Source organism: Bactrocera latifrons, unplaced genomic scaffold, assembly GCF_001853355.1.
Source record: "Bactrocera latifrons isolate USDA-ARS-PBARC rearing strain unplaced genomic scaffold, ASM185335v1 scaffold_199, whole genome shotgun sequence".
In the NCBI taxonomy this organism is placed as follows: Eukaryota; Metazoa; Arthropoda; class Insecta; order Diptera; family Tephritidae; genus Bactrocera; species Bactrocera latifrons.
The window spans coordinates 402,053-422,255 of record NW_017535507.1 but is presented as its reverse complement, the minus strand read 5'-3'; the positions used below and the strand labels follow the sequence as shown (position 1 = coordinate 422,255).

The 20,203-nt window shown below is 38.2% G+C and overlaps 1 protein-coding gene across 2 annotated transcripts in view; it reads right to left on the bottom strand.

Moving 5' to 3' along the window:
- The window catches only part of LOC108967756 (ecdysone 20-monooxygenase), a 27,137-nt gene extending 11,109 nt beyond the window's left edge, over nucleotides 1-16,028 (bottom strand). The window contains exon 1 of one of the 2 annotated variants that reach the window (XM_018931368.1): nucleotides 15,533-16,028. The gene's annotated coding sequence lies outside the window, so the exon portion shown is untranslated. Of the gene's footprint in view, nucleotides 1-646; nucleotides 668-15,532 lie in introns of those variants that run through there. The other variant, XM_018931369.1, reaches the window with a different exon arrangement.
- Nucleotides 16,029-20,203: the final 4,175 nt, after the last annotated feature.

Here is a 20,203-nt window from a genome sequence, read left to right as displayed (position 1 = left end):
CACAATTTTGTTAAATAATGTTTTCTTTGTTTTTTTTGCTTCTTGAAAAATATTATTATTGCTATTTTCTTAAAGTTTCAATTACCACTACACACAATTCAACAAAATTTCCTTAAAACTATCATTATTTATTATTTACACACTTATCAGCAATTTTCCATTTCAGTACGTCTATTTCTGACCTGCACACACACACGTACACACACATAGATAGCCAGCAATTTCAATGTCAGTGGGCCACTTGCATTGTGTGGAAGCTATCGCCGATGACGACAATTGTCGCTCTCTTATCAGTGCCAGCGKTGTGCGGCGCGTGAAGAAAGCGATCTCGTGGCTTTAATGTTTACACACGCACACAAATAAAAATACAAAAACACTGTTGCATAAACTCATACMCCATATGATCGGTTGGGTGATTATATGAATTGCGGGATTAATGAATGAAACGTAGTAAGATTTGCAGTAATTTATGTGCACGATTAGTCGGTTAACAAGCTGACGCTTTGCTGGCGCTAAGCATTCTAAACCTTTTTTGTTCTTTTTTTTTCAATTTACAATCTGTTTTTTAATAATTTAAGATTGTAATCTTTTTTTAATATTACAATCTTTTTCTTAATATCACTATTTGCATTTATTAATCAATTACTTTTGTAACGCACTGGAATACTAGACGGCATACGGACCACACGAAAAAATACACTACGGCAAACACGTGATGAGCACTGTAAGAAGTGCCTCGCCGTCTGCGAATCCTTTTTGTACCCGTTTGCCTCACAAATGAAATCCACAAAATGACCTATTTGTAGCAAGAGATCACATGCTGATCGCATTTTATTTTTGTTTCGGTCACAGCGGCACAGACAGCATACAGAAACACGCACAGCCCTTGGTAAGCACACATGTTTTACGTGTGTATAAATACTGTCGAATAATTTTGTTCTAATTTTAGAAAGACCAAAATTAATCTAAGGGATGAATAAAATTAGCAGACCTCACGTGTGATCATTTCTGCGATGAAATACATTACAAAATCACATACACACATACCAAATATTTTACGAAATGGTGGTAGCTTTACTGGTCGACAGTTAAGGGAAATGTATTTCTGGGAGTAATGAACACCAGAGCAGTGTTAGAAAAACAGTTAGCTTCATATATTTTAACGCTTGTGTATACATATACATATATGTAGATATATAATATTTCTTTGGCCAGAACGGATCCCCATAGCACACAGCTGCCATATAAATGGAGAGATCGTACTCAAGCCGTTGTATGGAAATTTTTTTTATTTGACAACGTATCTTTATGAAATTCTACACAGATTATTGCTTACGATAAYAGTACATTCTCTGAAAAAATTACTCAAATCAAACTACTATAGCATATAGCTGCCATACAAACTGAACATTCAAAATTACACGCTTATATGGAAAACTTTTTTCATTGAAGAGATATCAACACAAAATTTATCAAGGATAATTGCCTAAAGTAACAATACAACTTCCGGAAAAATTGTACAGATCGAATCCCTATAGCATATAGCTGTCATACAAAACGAAGGATCGGCAGCAAATGCTTGTATGGAGAACTTTTTTTATTTGAAAAGATATTTTCAAGATATTTGAGATTTACTGTTATCTAATGTAATGGTACAATCTCTGAAATAATCGTTTAGATCGGATTACTATAGCACATAGCTCTCATACAAACCGAAGGATCGGCAGCAAATGTTGGTAAGGAGAACTTTTTCATTTGACGTGATTTCTTCTTCTTTGTGTTAACACTCAAAATTAGAACGAAGTTATTGCGAATTTGTAGCAAAATCATGKCGAACCTGCTTTCTGGTTATCCTTGAGTCTAAATTTGGTTTTATTCTAAGCGACGTGCGCGCTTGCAAACACATTCGCGTGGATTAATTGAAAGATCTTAACATCTTTATCAAYCACAAATCCATCTAAACATAATGCGTATGCATGTGAAACATGTTTTTCCTGACTAAATTCATTCTACATTTGAATAAATGCGACGAGCACTTCCTTCTTCGGCTTAATGCGCGAACTTCCGCCCGAAATGTCAAGCATTAGACGCGTTCGAATAAACATAAAACAGAACATAAAGCAGAATGAGCAGAACTTGGCTAGAAGTGGGCAGTCCAGTTGCTGTGCGCGTACGGCTAACACACATTTCGTGTGTTATATAATCCACGAAGCAGCAGCAGAACTTACTTAGCCATATATTTTCTGCGAATTTTATAAGCCAAGCCCTTAGGGCCAGAGCCGGCCAGCACACCAACCGGTTGGCGCAAATTCACTTTCTTTGCAAGACGCGCCGCTTCATGCCAATACACGCACACATATACACRCCTGCAAGTGAACGCGCACATATACACATATTTACTTTTAATTAGTTTCGGAAGCGTTATGCCCGCCATTAGTTGTGTGCGTATGTCGGCCGCGCACAGCGTCGCCGCTTGCAACGCGCATGCGCACATTAAAGCCAGTTCATAATTGCCTGCATTAATATGCGCCTAGCTACACAACAACATATCACAACAACAGCGGCGGTTATAAGAAAGCTGAGGCCAGCCACCAGCATAGCGTCCATTAGAAGCAGCTAAGCGCTGCGCATGCGCATTAGACGCTGACGCSGCACACTCAACTCAGCYRGCCGGTCGGCAAGACTTCGAAGTGTGGCGGCAATGCAGCGCATTAGCGCGGCTGTCTGCACTGCGGCTACGCGMGCATAAAAAGCCGGTATTGACAAGTTGGCGGTGGCTGTAATGCTGCGCGCAAGCACTACTATTGCCTGTTCTAATTGTTGTTTTGGCGTTGATTACTGTGCGCGTTTTGTTGTTGTTGTTGTTGTGCGCATTGGTGGTATTGCATTTGGCGTGCGTGCTTTAGGCCTCGCCGTGCTTATGAGTTGGCATATGTCTTTATTGTTGTTGTTATGTTTGTTGAGAGGAAGCATTAATGCCAAAGCCGCATGCCGCGCGTCCAACTCACCGACTGACTGACTGAARATAATTTGCGTAACCGGCTTTTCGGTATTAGATGAATGTGTGCGCAGCAATCGACAATAATAACAACAACTAGAATCACACAAAATTCGTATAAGCGAATAAATATCAACATAAAATATATAAAATATGCTTAGTTAAAGCGGTGAAGCGCACGCGCTTCGAAGCTCAACGAACTTTGCTGGCGAATTTTTTCACTAATGTTTAAATTATGTTAATGCCGGCATTCTTTTAGTGAAGTTGTTATTACARTAACAACATAAGACGAAAATTAGCAACAGACATTTTTGGCAAGGCAATTAAAGCATAGCAGCAATAGCGCGTTAAAGCACCGTGGTGGCGAAAAAATTGTTACAATTGCTACTACTTGTTGTTGTTGTGCATGTATGCGTGTGGTTATGTTTAGCAAACACGTACATACATATATACATATATGCCACTTTTAAAAAAATCACATGCGAAAATTCTTAACATTTTCAAGGTCAACCGTGTTTGAAGGCTGATAAGCGCTCAACTGCTATTAAAAATTAAAAATAAAAATAAAAACAACAAAAATTTGCTTCGGTTGCACAGCAGCTATAATACGCTGGACATAACAAASAGTTTACGTATAAAAACGGGAAATTATCTTGTCTAATAATAAAGTTTCTGTAGAGGCACTTGACTTTGATGCTTCAGTTTGTATGACAGCTATAAGCTATAGTGCGCTGATCTGAACCATTTTTTCGGAGATTGTACCGTTATATTAGRYAACCATCTGTGTCCAATTTCATGAAGATAACTTCGCCAATGTAAAAGTATTCCATACACAAATATGATTTCGATCGTTCGGTTTGTATGACAGCTATAAGCTATAGTACTCCRATTTGAGTAAATTTTACAGAGAATATACCTCTGTCGTAGGTAATCAGCTGTGTTAAATTTCGTGAAGATATCTCTATTCAATAAAAATAGTTTTCCATACAATARTGTGATATTTATTGTTCAGTTTGTATGACCGCTATACGATATAGTGATTCAATCTAAGTAATTTTTTCAGAGATTGTACCGCTACTCTAGGCCATTAGCCGTGTAAAACTTCGTGAAGATATCTCCTCAATTTAAAAAGTTTTCCATACAAGCAACTGATTCCGATTGCTCAGTTTGTATGGCAGCTATATGTTATAGTGGTCCGATATCGGCGTTTCCGATTAATAAGTAGCTGCTTGAAGAGAAAAGAATGTGTGCAAAATTTTCGAGTGATATCTCAAAAACTGCGTGACTAGTACGCCTCTATAAAAATGGCTAGACAGATTGCCAGGCAGATGGCAAACAAATATGGCTGAATTGACTTAGCGCGCCACACTATTCATTTATATATTAATAAAAATTTTTAAATTCATCCAACCTTTACCTCTAGGCATTGAAAACAATGTGTCAAATTGTGGTTATACTTCAGGGTATAAAAATAAATATTAAATAAGTTAATGCACCATAAAAAATGTTTGCTGCTCGCCAAAATGTTGTTGCTGGTATTTTTTGTTTGCATTTCAAACAAAAACTTTAGCGTTAAGCGAGCATATRCGCACATACAAATGGTTGCGCATTTTCACATGACTTGTCGGCCAGTGATTATTAGCCTAACCTTATCTTGTACCATACATACACACTGCGCGTTATCGCTTAGTGTAATTAACTTGTTAGCAGCAGCTGAGTAGCCACATTTGTTGTTTGCAAATTTTTTTATTATCTATCCGCTGTTGTTATTATCGTTGTTGTCGCAAATAAACTTGGCATTGAAAATAAAAGTTGCTTAGTAATATGTACATACCCCTGTACATACAATGTATATATGTATGTATGTACAAAGAATTAGTAAACACTGATTATTATCGCTATCGGAAGTAGTCCAAGTTCAAATGGGTCCAGTCCACGAGGTGTTAAACTATACAAACATACAGACAAAGAATGGCAGAACAACTGCGCATAAATAGAGCAGTCKTCGGAGRAAAACKTAATATATCTTARAACGAGAARAGAAARAGGGGAGGCAAGGTTGAATTCTTRTATMCATATATGTATATATTTTTATATYATCTGAAAGTAGAGATTTTCRCGAAKAAAACSCCTRCCAATTYGTTTCAAAAGAACAATTATTTTGTTTTGAGAATTTCGATTGAAATGAGGGTTCTTTTATGATCTTARGGGGTTACATGGGTTTACGAGTTTCAAAAAATCAAACTTCTAGAATATTGTACTAAATTTTTTGACGCTAGCTAGGCTAAGTGCGCGGTCTTTAAACGCGTCTTTCACGAGACTGTGTTTTTGAATTCGATTGACAAGATTTCTCCAGAACTAACCAACTATTTCATTGAGATCTTTGTGTATCTAGCAAACCAAAAGGTGGTTGGAGGCTCATAATACAGGCACGTAATTCCGTTACTACAAAATACATTATCTTGTTGACATGGTTATTCGTGTTTGTCGTTGATTTGGCTTGTTGAATAGTTTTCACGTATAATTTTTTCGCATTTAGGGTTGTCATAAGGTATCCATTTTTCATCACCAATGACCATCTGTGGCAAATGGACTTCTTTTTGTAGCGTTTAAGCCGCGAATTCCTTTGCTTTGATTTTTATACTTCTGCACCGAAACGCTTTGAATTGGCCGCTTGAATGATTCTCAAAAAGTGCTTTTCCAGTGTTTGACAACGATTTTCTTTGGTTAATGTGTCCMGTTCATCATCTTCAAACATTTTTGACCGTTTAGTATGCTCTTCGTCTTCCACGCCAAAATCACCACATTCATCATATTGTGGGACTTCTCTTCTGAAACAATATGACAAATGTATATCTATATATTCTATTATGCTTTATATCTCCACCCCAAAATCTCTCTATGTCTACTTCCATATTCCTTTATACTTTATACTGTTCGGTGGGCAACTTCGAGAGCTGCACTGTGATCACTCTATCACTCCGGTTTTTCTTTTTAAGCACATCTGTCCAGATCTTAGCCCCGTATAATAGGACGCTGATAGCCGTAGACATTAGAAGCCTTCTCTTTCTTTGGCTGGGGCTCCTATGTTGACCATTTGTCTGATTTGTACCGAGCGTAGAAAATAAGTACGACTTTTCTGGTATTTCGAGTTTTAGTATAGCGTCGTGGCTGATGTTTCGCAAGTTGGGCCTAGAATAGATCTTTGTATTGCTCCTGATGTGGTCGCTATCTGTCGTGATTCCTCTCTAGTTGTGTAGAGCAGTTTTCTTCGACACTTTTAATGATGCAGTTTATAGCTCATAGAGTTGATCTACCGGGTCTAAAGTCGTGTTGTCTAGGGGGTAGTCCTCCAGCTACTTTGATAGCCGCTTCTAGTCTGGGTTTAAGTTGCCCTTCACAGAGCCATCCTGTTGTGTCAAGCTTGCATAGTGCGCGGTATGCTTATGTCAAGTTGGGATCTCCTTTTGCCATATTGATTATCACCAGCCGTTGCTTTTTCCAGGGTTCAGAGAATATTCCGGTTTCGAGGCAGGTGTCGTACATATTCAACAGTACTGCCGGTCGCAATTATTTTCGAGATTTCTGCAAAGATCCCCGCCGGGCCGGGGATTTATTGGCCTTGAGCTTGCCATTCGCTTCTTGCAGCTCTTCGAGGGTGAACTAGGGTCTGTTCTGGATCATTAATAATTTTTTCGTGTGTGGAAAAGAGTGAGTTTACGATGTGATCCATTTGGCATCGTTTAAGTCAAGTGGCTCTGCTCGAACATCGAGTTTTTTCTTTAATATTTTATACCTAAGTCCACAGTGGTTTTTGTTAACATCCTCGCGTAAGTTCTCCTATTTTCTCTTTTTGCTATCATCGATGGCATGCTCCTTTTGCTGCTTGATATTGCGAAGGCGGAAGCATTTACGAGTATGTCTGTGTTGGACGATATTTTCGGTCCACCAGTAAACTGTTGCTTTATGTTTGCTTTGGGAAACCTTGGGCATTGATTTTTGAAAGGTTATCATTTTACGAGATATCTTCAAAGAAATTTGGCATACATTATTGTCTAAGCCATAGGCGTAATATCCGAAGAAATTGTTTMGATCGGATCACTAATGGATACATCTGAAATACAATCTGAATGATCGGCGTCAAGTACTTGCATGAAATCTAATTTCTCACTATACTTAACCCTTTAATAAGCTTGTGAATAAAATTAAAAATTTCTCAGTTATTKAAGCGAAAATGCTAACTTCATAATTTTAGTTTTCTTTGCTGCTCTGYYAAGAATGTGCAACTAGCAGGCCGCGGTGTGCATAACAAGCCGATTCGTTTTTATTTTTCACACAACTTCCAGGCCAAGCAAACGCTATTTCTTGCTCACCGCAGCAGCACATCAAGATTCCTCACTTCCAATGACCATTTGCGCGGCCGCGTCTTCCCTTGGCGCAACACCATCGCCGTCTCGCCGGTGAAACGGCAGCCACGTCTTTCACTTTTCTGCGCTTCCAGTGCCAGCGCCGGCAGCRGCTTAGAATGGCGTTAGAAGTAAAAGCCAAAGCAGCCGAGAAAGCAAAGAGCAGCTAAAATCGAGAATTATTCTGAGCCCGCCGCGCCACGGAGCCGCGAAGCCGTCGAGCTGAGGCCAACATGGGCAACTTTCAATGTTCAATGCGAACGAAAAGCAACAACAATAACAGCAGCAGTGACAGCAACAACAACAGCGCTGCTTAGMAAACCACCTAGCGATAATTATCAATGTTGTTGCTGTTGTTGTTGTGGTGGATTGTGGTTGTTTGTTTGTGGATTTGTTAGCTTGTTGACTAYGGTCGTTTGTCTATTGCGACGTTAGAATTGTTGCTGCTTTGCTGTTAGTTTTTGGTAGCTCTTTGGCTCTTGTTGTTGTTGCTGCCATTGATGGCCGCTTGTTTGCTGTTATTTGGACTTTTGAAAGTGGTTGTTGGCCAGCAGTCGCGGCCGCGGCTTCCTGTTCTGGCGATTTGCGCGAACTTGTTGTTATTGTTGCTGCCACCCGGCTTGAGGCACTATTTCTAATGCTTTGCCGCTGCTGCTGCTGCTGCTGCTGCTGCTGCTACGGCTTCTTCTTCTTCTGCTTCTTGCTGTTTGTGCTTGTCTTTTGGCTGCCTCTGCATGTTTTCTGTATTGTTCATGGAAGTGGAACAGGAATCAAGTAAACATACAACAACAATAGCAATAAGCGCACAAAATAGACAAATCATTAGAAGCGCCTCTTCTTATACATATACACACAAACATATACATACGCGCGCACACTCACACATACWTTGCGCAAATAGCTTTTGTTGTTATTTTTGCTGCGCCGACTACGGGCACGCTCGCTGCCAGCTTGTTAACTCTGCGCGGCTACGATTTGTGGTTGTTGTTATTGCAGCATATTGACGGACAATGAACCGCCTGTGGCACCAAAGGCACGGCGAGGGGTTAAGTGTATCTGCGCTGCTGTCGCTGGCCATGACAGTGACAGTGGCAGCACGGCTGGTCAGCGGCAAACGATAATCAGCTAGCAGCGACTTTCCCGTAAGCCAGGCGTTAGAAATGTTATTTTCGCTGTTAAAAATGCCAGCYCACCACACRGACAAGCGCTCTGCTGGCGCGCGYTGAATTAAAAAACCGAGCGCTTGGACTATGAGCTAAGAAACCGCTCTTCTCGCGTTGGCGGCATCCGGGCGTGTGAAAGAAGTGCGCGTGTAGACGCGCGTTGGCTCAGCGCTGTGACATAATCTTAGCGCGCAGCGCGCAACGCGCAAACTTGTTGATTTAGTCAAAAACAACTACAAGAATTATGGAAGAAAGCGCTTGTGCGCCTGCGCATTTTACGTATGAAAGCAAATAACAAGCAGTAAGAATTTGGTTACAGTAATGATAGCGACAGCCACAAAAACTACAAATATCAACAATATCATCATCAACAAYAGCAACAACAACCTTGAATTTATAGTCAAAAACYCAAAGGCGTTAACGAAAAGAAAAAGTAAGGTTAATAAAAAACGAAATTACTCCAACACAGCAATTGCACAAAGCCAGCGCAGCGCAGCAACGATTAATCGCCATTGTACGCGGGCGTGCGCGTGCTCGTGTGCGCGTTCGTTTGGTCTCCAACTTGCAGGGCGGTATGTAATGAGAAAGTCATTTGCATAAATAATGAGGCAAGCTTTCGTTGCGTTCGAGAATTTCAAACAAGAATTTTTCGGTTTTATTAATAGCATTTTTGGGACAAGTTTTCGGTATTCACTGGATGTTTTGTGTTTTTAATGGACTTCCATGTTCGTGTTTTGTTTATTATTGCATATCGAAGTTTTTTGTTGATTACCTTATACCATATTTCAGCYGCATTGGCAATGAAAAATCGTGGTATTGAAAGCAACGCGGTAGAATCAAGCGAAACCATGCGGTGTGGCGTTCTTTCTTTCATTTCGCTCTCGCTACATTTGGGCATAATTTTTTATTGTTCTCAGTATTACCTGACTTCGGTTTCACTTAGCATGGAAATTATATAATTTTTGGCGTTTTTTCCAAACACAATTTTTTTTCCATTCCCCATACGGGTTTGTATGACCTACGGGGTAGCGGCGGCTTTTAAAGTCGAAATTCTATTTTAAGCAGCGCTTCAMGTCAATTCTTTTTTAAATATWTWTTTTTTTTTAATAATTTTGTTAGTTCTTAATTGACTTTAAGGGGAAATACGAGGAGATCATGAGTTCATTGATCACGAATACGAATTATGTTGTAAAATCTGGCGCAATAAACGAAAATATCAAACATTGATGGTTAGGTTAGGTTAGAAAGACCGATTCCCCAACATATAGGTTGCACAGGTAATTTTCTTCTCAAGAAGCTGCTCATATGTCGGAACAGGCGATATCGGACCACTATAGCATACAGTTGCCATACAAGTTGCAATYGAAATCAGGGGCTTGTATAGAAAACTTGTTTATTTGAGAACACATCTTTACGAAATTTGCTTCGAACTATTATTTAAGGCAACCATATAGTTTCTGAAGAAAYTGTTTAMATCGGACGACTATAATAWGTAGCTGTCATACAAACTGAACGATCGAAATCATGTCCTTATATAGAGAACTTTTTTATTTGTGGAGACATCTTCACGAAATTTTACTTGAACTATTAYCCAGGGCAACTATATAATATCTGCAGAAATTATCCAGATCGGATCAATATAGCATATAGCTGCCATATAAACTGACCGAACAAAATCAAGTTCTTATACGGAAAACTTGTTTGTAAGTAAAGATATCTACACGAAATTTTACTTGAACTATTGTCCAGGGCAACTATATAATATCTGCAGAAATTATCCGGATCGGAGCACTATAGCATATAGCTACCATACGAATTGATCAATCAAAGTCATATCCTTGTATGAAGAATTTTTTTTTCTGACGGAATATTTCAATAAAATTTGGCTAGAATTACTATTTAATGCAGCAACACAACCTCCGAAATATTTCTTTTAGATCGGATAACTATAGCATATAGCTGCCATTCAAACTTATCGATCAAAATCCAAACCTTGTAAAGAAAAAAATTTATTTGATAAGATATCTTCACAAACTTGGCTCAGATTACTTTCTAAAGCAAAGCTAGAATATCTGAGGAAATTTTCCTGATCAGTTCACCATAACATATATCTGCTCAGATCGATGAAAATTTTATTTCTATAATAGTATAAGAAGCTTTTGTTCTAAACATAATATTTTGCAGCCGAAACCAAATTTTTGTTCCAGTTTAATTAACAAAGCCAAAATATGATCACAACAATTGACWAATCGTCTGGTGATCGCTATCCGCGGAATTATCTAATTAGCATTGCCGCCCGCTAAGGAGTTATACGAGTACTCATTACAGTAGGCGCACATCAACATATGACTTAACAGAAATGTTAATTACCACAGACAGCTCTGTGGCACTATGTTTAGATCGCTTTTGTTTAATTTTTTGCTTAATTCTTTTGCTAAGTCATTGTTAAAATAAAACGCTGATATATCGCAAGATATATTTTCGTAAATAGCTCTTGGAACGCTTAATGAGCTACCATGTATCTCGAGCATAAGCGCTGGAGCAGTGTTAAATCACACATACTATATTTACAGTGGATATGTATATATTAAGTAATGTAATGCCATAATGCCGTGCTGTTTCTGTTTCGGCCGATTTATTTGTAGACCCATTTAGATCAAATTACTTCATCAACAACAAGTGCCTGTGAAAAAATGCCATACAAATGACTTTTTGGTGGGGTTTTGGTTATACAAAAGTAAACACACGCGAATTCTATAATTAAATAAAGCTCCAAGCTCTAGCATATCCGTGTAGAATTTATGCAAATAAAAAATAAAAATGCTAGCATGGACTAAAAAAASTAAAAARTATTAATAAATTAATAAATAAAATAAAGCGCTTATTGCAGGAAAAGTGTGTAAGAAATGTGTGACTGGATTTTGCAATTGTACGGGCGACTAAGTGCATTATAAGCAAAAAAATATATAAGCAAAATTATGTAATTACTATATTTAGACGTGTTTTTAATGAAAATATTTAATGTTGGAATTTTACTGCTGTGCCTAAAGCAGGAAAAGTAGTAAGTAGAGGTGGAACTTGATTTTGTTCGTTAAGTTTGTATGGCAGCTATGTGCTATAGTGGTTCGATCTGGAAAATTTATTCAGCTATACTAGCGCTGCTTGCGAAAATAATCTTGTCCAAATTTCGGGATGCTTTCTGGTCAAATAAAAAGTTTCCCATACAAGTACTTRCTTTAAACCGATAATTTTGTTTGGCAGCTATATGCTATAGTTGTACGATCTGAAAAATATCATCAGATATTCTAGCGACACTTTAGAAAAAAATCAGTGCCAAATATCGTAAAGATATCTTGTCAACTAGAAAAGTTTCCCATACAAGAACTGCATTTTGATCGCTCAGTTTATATGGCAGCTATATGCTACAGTGATCCGATATCGTTGAATTAAACAAGTGAGCAGCTCTTTTGGGCGAAAAGTACGTTTGCAAAATTTCAGAACGATATCACTAAAACTAAGAGCTATGTCCATACATATCTCATAGGGTCACCAACTTTTCCTTTTGGGTATTACAAACTTCCTGGCCAACTTAATAGGTATAACTTATTCAGTGTATAAAAATACAGCAACAAACTGCGTGATTTTCCTCCGATGAATGCGAGAGTCTCGACTTTATATGAGAATCGTTAAAATCTTACCTATCAATTAGAATTRTTAGGTCAATTTACTGAGTTCGTAACTGTAATGATAGATTCCCAAGAAAGCAGCAGCTCAAGTGATCAACCGTAAACTTAGTTAGAATAAAATGTTGTGAAATATTATGACCGTCAAAACAGCTGTGTGATTGCTGACAAATTCGAAAGTCATGCTCGGTCAACAAATTTGGTGCTTAACCTTGAAATATTTTGTTGCGAATTTCTTCTRTGTTTATTTACAACATTTTATTGCCTTTAAATATTTTTATAACGGGGTACGTAGATTTGCTAGACGCTTCGYAAGCACCAGCGTCTTATCTTGCAAGCAAAATTTATTGCGTTTTGAAGCTGGTAGAACTCGTGTCATTCTAATCTTATCGYAAAACAATCTAGATTTTTTGGGTAAAAAATCTGAATCTGAAGCTGAAAATGAGCATTGCATGTTTATCAATAAATGTTGTAGTAGGTGCGTAGAATGTGTGTAAAAAATTATTTTTTTACAAATTTTAAGTGTCTATATGCTTGACTTGTCCCACTGTGCGTAATTTTGTTTTTTGGGGTTTTGAATGAGATTTCGAGCTGATATTTTGTACASGTGCTTTTCTTCTCACGCAGCTGCTAATTTTTCAAAACCGCCGTTATTAGATAACTATAGCATATAGCTGCCGTACAAATTGTACGATCGGAATTATGTGCTTCTATGGAAAACTTTTTTATTTGATGAGATATCTGTACGAAATTTGGCATGGATAATTATTCAAAGTAAAGCTATAATCTCTGAGTGAACTTTTAAGATCCGATTAYTATAARATATAGCTGTCATATAAACTGAATAATAAAAATAATGTCATTGCATGGAAAACTTTTGTAATTGTCGAAATATCTTCACGAAATCCGACATAGATTTTTATTTAAATTAATGATAAATGTTCTGAAGAAATTTTTTAGATCGGACCGTTCCAGCATATAGCTGCCATACAAACTGTAGGATCAGAACAAATTTCCTGTATGGAAATTTTTTTATTTCAACTGATATCTTCACAATATTTGAAATAGATAATTTTTTAAAGCAGCGCTAGGTGATCTRAAGAAATTTTCCAGATCGAACTACTATAACATATAGCTGCCATACAAAGTGWASGATMARAATMRAGTYCWWGTATGGAARKYTTTTTTAKTTGATGAGTTATTATCCAGAAATTTCGCGTGGATTATTTAYTGAAGYAACGGTATAATCTCTGAARAAATTATTTAAATCGGTTCACTATAGCATATAGCTGCCATACAAAGTKAACGATCAGAATTGAGTGCTTGTATTCAAAGCTTTTTCATTTTACGTGATATMTTCAAGAAATTTGGCATTCATTATTGTTTAKGGTAACGGTACAATCTCATGAAGGATAACGATACAAAAATAGTTTTCAGATCGGTCCACTATAGTATATATGTATGTAGTTGTCATACAAACTGAACGAATSAACTACTTGTMTGGAAAGGTTTTATTCGGCTGGCGTCAATGCCTACATAAAAACTTGCAAAATCTTTGACATTTGCAGCAAATCTTTTTTGTTGCTTTATTTCACGAATTCCACAATAGAAAAACATAAATATGCAAATGTGCATACAAATAAAGCATTAATTTTATTGTGTGGTGCAATAAACCCATGCTTTTCTATTTTTCTGTTTTACGTATTATCACAACAACACACAGTTTTGTTGCCTCTCCGTGTGCCCTGCATGTATATGTATGCCTTGCACGTGATTTTCATCTTCTTTTTCCATACACACACATATACTCACGTGTAAATGTGTATTTCTGCTTTACTTTTCCACGTCAGGTGTTAGACACACACACATGCATACACGTAGCAACTAAATCGCTGGTCTGCCTTTTGCGGCGATTACTGAGATTGCGCTCGATCGGCGTAACAATTGCGTGGCATAGACAATTTTACTAATAAATATTAATTTCTCTATAGGATTTGTTTACATAATTTGCGCACTGAGCGCATCCGCATAGGTCTAGCAGAGCTCATCAAATCAAGACTAGAAGTTAGAAATGTTTGTCTAAGCCACATCATAAGCATATAAATAAGCCAGTTGGTACACTGCTGGCTTGTTAAGTATTCTAATGCATTGTAGAGCTTGTTTTGTGGAAAATCATAAGCTGCCCGGGCTCGTAAGGTGTTTCTATTGAAGGTTAGGGCAAGTTTAGCTATGAAACCATGACTTTCTATAGTTTGCTGAAACCAAAAAGAAGTTTAGGAGAGGATCGTCAGTTATATAATTGCATGTATCACAGTTTCAGTGGAGTTTAGCGCTTGTATAGTTTAACTTATGGTTAATATGGTTAGCGGTCTTATGTCGAGATTGCTTAAGCTTTTGTGGGGTAGACATTGTTCTCAATTTTCTTCTAATATATGCGAACTAGTTTTGGAGATATCGCTCTGAAATTTTGCACACATTCTTATCTTCTCAAAGAGTTATTTATTTGTTGGAATCGTCGATATCGGATAACTAAAATATATAGCTGCCATACAAACTGAGCGATCAGAATCATGTTCTTGCGAGAAAAACTTTTTTATTTGACGAGATATCATCACAAGATTCGATTTAAATTATTGTCCAAGTCAGTGCAACAATTTGTTCAGAAATTGCTCAGATCGGATCACCATAGCATATAGCTGCCATACAAAGTGGTCCTTCAAACTCAAGTCCTTGTATGGAAAACTTTTTAATTTCACGAGATATTTTCACAAAATTGTACATAACCTGTTATCTGAGATATCCGTACAATCTCCGAAAAAAATATTCAGATCGGATCACTTTAGCATGCAGTTGTCATACAAACTGAACGATCGAATACATGTCCTTGTATGGAAAACTTTTTCATTTCATAAGATATTTTCACAAAATTATGCTTAAACTGTTATYGAAACTAACGATACAATCTCCGAAAAAATTTTTCAGATTGGATGACTATAGCATATAGCTGGCATACGAGTACAAACTGATCGCACATAATAAAATTCCTTCTTTGTTTGTGAAGGATCTTCTAGTATCGAAGCAAACGAAGTGAACTTTTTCCTTGTTCTTATTGTTTTCATTACTCAAATTAACTAAGAAATAATTTTTATACATTTTATTTTTCTTTATTTATATTTTTATTTCTTTGCGCGCTTTTTATTTCTCACATCATTAATTTGTTGCTTAATTGTGGTAATTATATATAATATTTATATGAAAGCAGCAATTATATATGGTATTTACCTTATTTACTATTTGACCGTAAGAATTTGCTCAGCAACAATTGTTGTTGTAACACCATTAAAGCTAGACAGCGTCTTCAATGTCACACAATGTGCATAGATGAATTTCACAGCTTGGATCTTGGATCCCAAACACTTTTGTTTTAAATCAGCACACAATAAATGGTAATTTTTTACTAACTAATTCATAACTGTATTTATTGCACAACTGGTTTGCTTGATTTGAAACCAACAACATTGATTTGCAATWATTACCGTTTTGTTAGAAATTAATTAAACACTTGCTGGCTCGCGTCGAATTAGGCTTGAGAATATTTTTAATAATTTCCAATTACTGCTTATTTTCAACACTGATATCCGTATGCGCATTAAATTTTCACAACATTTTTGTTGTGCACTTTTTACTAACGTACGACCGACCGACGCACCGTCCGTTCTTATTGTTAAACGCTCGCCTGCTTCGACAATAGCCGTCTGCTAAACCTTCAAATGCGCGCGCTTCTCAAAGACTGCAGCTCGCCGGCGTATTGCTGCCTACTTTTGTCATTGCGGCGACAGCGGCACCGACTTGCGACTACGCGCACGAGAATCGCGCGCTGTACCGATCAGAACCCGAACGTGTACGACGTCGCTGTGGCCCCCCAAAAAGAAGAACAACGCGCGCTCTTGTGTGATTCGTGCGCACAGCTGTTTGAATCCGTTTGCTCAGTGGAGCAGTGGAGTCCCCGAAAAACATATAAACAAACAAGTAAGCGCGCTGTTCGTTAACCAGCAGCAGGTCGTGAGTGCGTGTGTGTGTGTTTGTGTTGGGCAGCGCGGTAACAACATAATCAGTTGAAATAATAACAACGTCGTTGCGCTCCTTTTGCTGCAACTTCACTTGCCGGCAAGTGCAGTGGCGTACAGGAGTACATTGCGCAGCGCAGAGCGAGTGAATTTGAGCGCGCGAGCGAAATGAGTTAATGCTGTGATAGCAAGCGCATACTGATACTGTGACGAATGCGTTATCGGTGAGATCGCGCGCTTGAGTCGAAGCTGGAGTATGTGCAGAGATATTGAATTGATTAAATGTTATCTTTGTTGTTGTATKTTGATTATAATGTACACGGCTGATTGTTTACATTTTAAGCCGAGCTGAGTGATAAGACTTGGCTTATTTTAGCATGAGAAAAGTTAAATAAAATATGATAAAGGGAATGGAAATCGGGGTTTTTGATGCTCTCGTCAAAATCTAGYCCTTGTATGAAAWTTTTTTTTAGTTGAAGAGATATCTTAACGAATTTTGGTGTGATTTATAATTTAATGACCCAATTACATGACATTATTTAAAGAAATCGTTCGGGTCGGACCACTATAGGATATAGCTGCCATACAAACTGGAAGATCAAAATCTAGTCTTTATATAGAAAACTGCTTGATTTGACGAGATATCTTCACGAAATTTGACGTGAACTATTATTTAAGGAAATGTTGTAATCCGTTYAGAAATTATTCAGATCGGTTTACTATAGCCTATGGCGCCCATACAAACTGACTGATCAAAATCATGTCGTTGTATGAAAAACGTTTATATTTTACAAGATAACTTCAMGTAATTTAGCAGGAGTAATTGTATAAGGCAAAAGTATAATTTGTGAAGAAATGGTTCAGATAAGACAAYTATAGCTTATAGCGCCCATACAAACTAAAATATTAAAATCAAGTTCTTTTGTGGAAGCATTTCTGTTCGTGAAGTGTATTATAGYTTTGAAGTAAATAACTATATTTACTATATATAGTTCACCTAATTCTGATTCYATACATTTTCAACCCGATCAGCTATAACAAAGTCAAAGATTTCTACACCTCTTACCTCAACTCCTTRTCGCCATGCGTTTTCATTGATAACGTGCGGTTGCATTTTCAATCAGCTGGTCGTAATCAACGAGTACCAGTTTTTTTTGTTGATAATTGTTGTTATGAAGTGTTGTTGTACGTCTAGCGCAGCGCCATGGTTGCCTGTGTGCCACTCACACGCRTCAACGCTGCTCGGCTGTCGCGCGTCCATTGCGCAACTGTGCGCCAAGTGCGCTACTCTACTTTCGTGCTCCACAACGCTCAACGCGCAACGCCTCTCAGCATGCATACATGCATATATGTATGTATATGTATATATATGWATATACATGGATGTGTATAAAAATATAGTTATGCATGCAAGCGTGCTGTGTGTGCAGCACTCTGTAATTACTATTCATTGGTCATGTCAGCGCGGCAATCACTTGCTATCAGACGCGCTGGTGGTCCTGCGCGCTGATGCTTCCTTTACCTCCTTCACACCAGGCGCCCACTCACGCATCTGCAATAAATATATGTGTGTGAACGGTTTCTTTTCAGTTTGTACTACTTTGTTTTCGTTTACATTCGCCGCAACGCCGCCAATCAGGCTTGCAGCTCACGCGCCGCGCCAATACAACGCGGCAAATGCGCGCGCTCTGCTACACAATCAATGCCGCTCCAATTGATTACACAATGTATTGCGTTGTCGCGCCGCAGCGCCGATTTTTCTCAGACTCAATCATCGGCCAGTGTGGCGGCAGCACTGCTTATCCTTTGCGCCTTACGCGACTTAATAAGTGATTATTATGCGCGTTCGRCGCGCTGTATAAATAATTAAATTTCYACAGATCCCACAATTAACTCAGCGTCAGCGCGGCCATAGTGGCGTTTGCTGTTGTCGCACTGCATTGCTGTTSCATRCAGACTTTGTTGCTGATTTGGTTGCTGTTGCTGTTGTTATTGTTGCWGTCTGTTTGCTTGCAACGCGCCGCTTTGGGGATTACATATCGCATGAGACAGCAGAAATAAAAATCAATTAGAGCAGTAGGTATCGCGCGTCAGCGGCAGCGCCAGTTGCAACAGCAACAACACCAGCAACAAAAGTACCAACAACAGTAGCAGTGGCAGGAATTAACGAAACCTATTTAGTGTGTTGATCATCAATTGAACTGGTGAACTGGTTTCCGTTGACAGACTGCCACASAGACAGACAGACAGACAGACMGACRGCGCATTGTTTGTTGGCAGCGCTGACTTGTGTAACTCATACACACATACATATGCATATATAGTTTGCTGATATTTTTGCTACAAGCTTTTACATCGGCGTAGTAGGAAATCGTTTGTATGTATGTTTGAGCGCTTGCTTGTTTGTATGTTYGTCTGTTCATGCGTCTCCCATTTTCTCAAGGTCACTTTGGTAATTGTCGTGCATGTAATTGTTTCAAGTTCAATTCCAAGTTCAATATGAATACGGGTTACGGTTTCTTATACTCACTACACACATACACACATAAACAGACAAATACCCACATATATACACATATATGAAAACATACACACACTCTCCTGTAAGTATAGCGGCAGCCGAGGCTTGTAAATAAAARTTGCGTASTAAGTTGACCTTGAAATTCTGGAATTGGCACTACGCATTACGCGWATCCGYGCGCTACACAACACTCRGCGCTGCGACGCTCCARCCAATTGGCAATTATGAGAAGTGGCCTAATTTAAATGGCTACTGTTGCCGACAGTGCCACATGCTGCAGGGGGGKWRGGRARKWARKKKKRAAMSSSSYYSSYTTWAAAWTTWMWMSSSKKGKTYYKSYTTATAATAGCTCYTCCGAGAAAATGTTGCCCGAAGCTGTTCGGAGAAACTCTCATATTGGGAAMGAAAGTCTCAGACTGCTCTACAACAGSTCAATTGAAAAGTTGCCGACCTATCATAGTAAAACTAWTTTTTTAAGCAAAATTCTTTCTTTTATTCAATATAGTTCCCTTYAAGGGTGATACACACTGATTACAGYGACCCTCCAACTTTTCGATATCATTTTTGTATTACGATTTGTACTTTGCTTCAAAGTAGGTTTCAATTTTGGTGATCATCTCTTCATTTGACAAAAATTTCTTCTCAGCGATCATTCTTTTAAAATCCAGGAACAAGAAATAGTCGACAATTTTTTCCCAGTGACCATTCTTTTGAGATTCGAGAACMGGAAATAGTCGCTAGGGTCAKATCTGGACCATACTTGAAAACGGAAGCACTTCGCGGCTCGATTCMTGRAATTTTGCCATTGTTTGCACGGAYTTGTGACACGGTTYATTGGCTTGGGGAAACACAATTYCCTTTTTCTTCAAAWGCGGCCRTCTTCAGYAATATCCCGCRGCAAACGATCCAATGACCCCATAGTCGCTKTTGATGATAATTTTCCTYTTTCAAGGTAGTCAATAAAAATTATGTTATTCCCATCCCAAAATATAGACGCCATGACCTTGCCAGCCAATTCTTGCGTTTTTCCACGCTTTGGAGCGGGTTCATCGCGTGCAGTCCACACGGAGGACTGTCGATTGGACTTTGGAGTGAAGGGATGGAGCTGCGTTCGATGCAGTGTCATATATTGAAGTCAAAACTCGGCCTTATTTCGCTTTAATATCTCCAAACACCGGCTTGAATCATCAAGTCGTCCTTGTTTTTTTTATCAAAAGTGAGCTCGCACCGCACCCACTTTGCACAGAGTTTTCGAATACACAAATATTCGTAAATGATATGCAGTACATCTCGAATAATTTCACTTTATGGTCATCCGTCCTTGTTTTGTGGACTTTTTTGATATTTTCTTCGGTAACATACCCT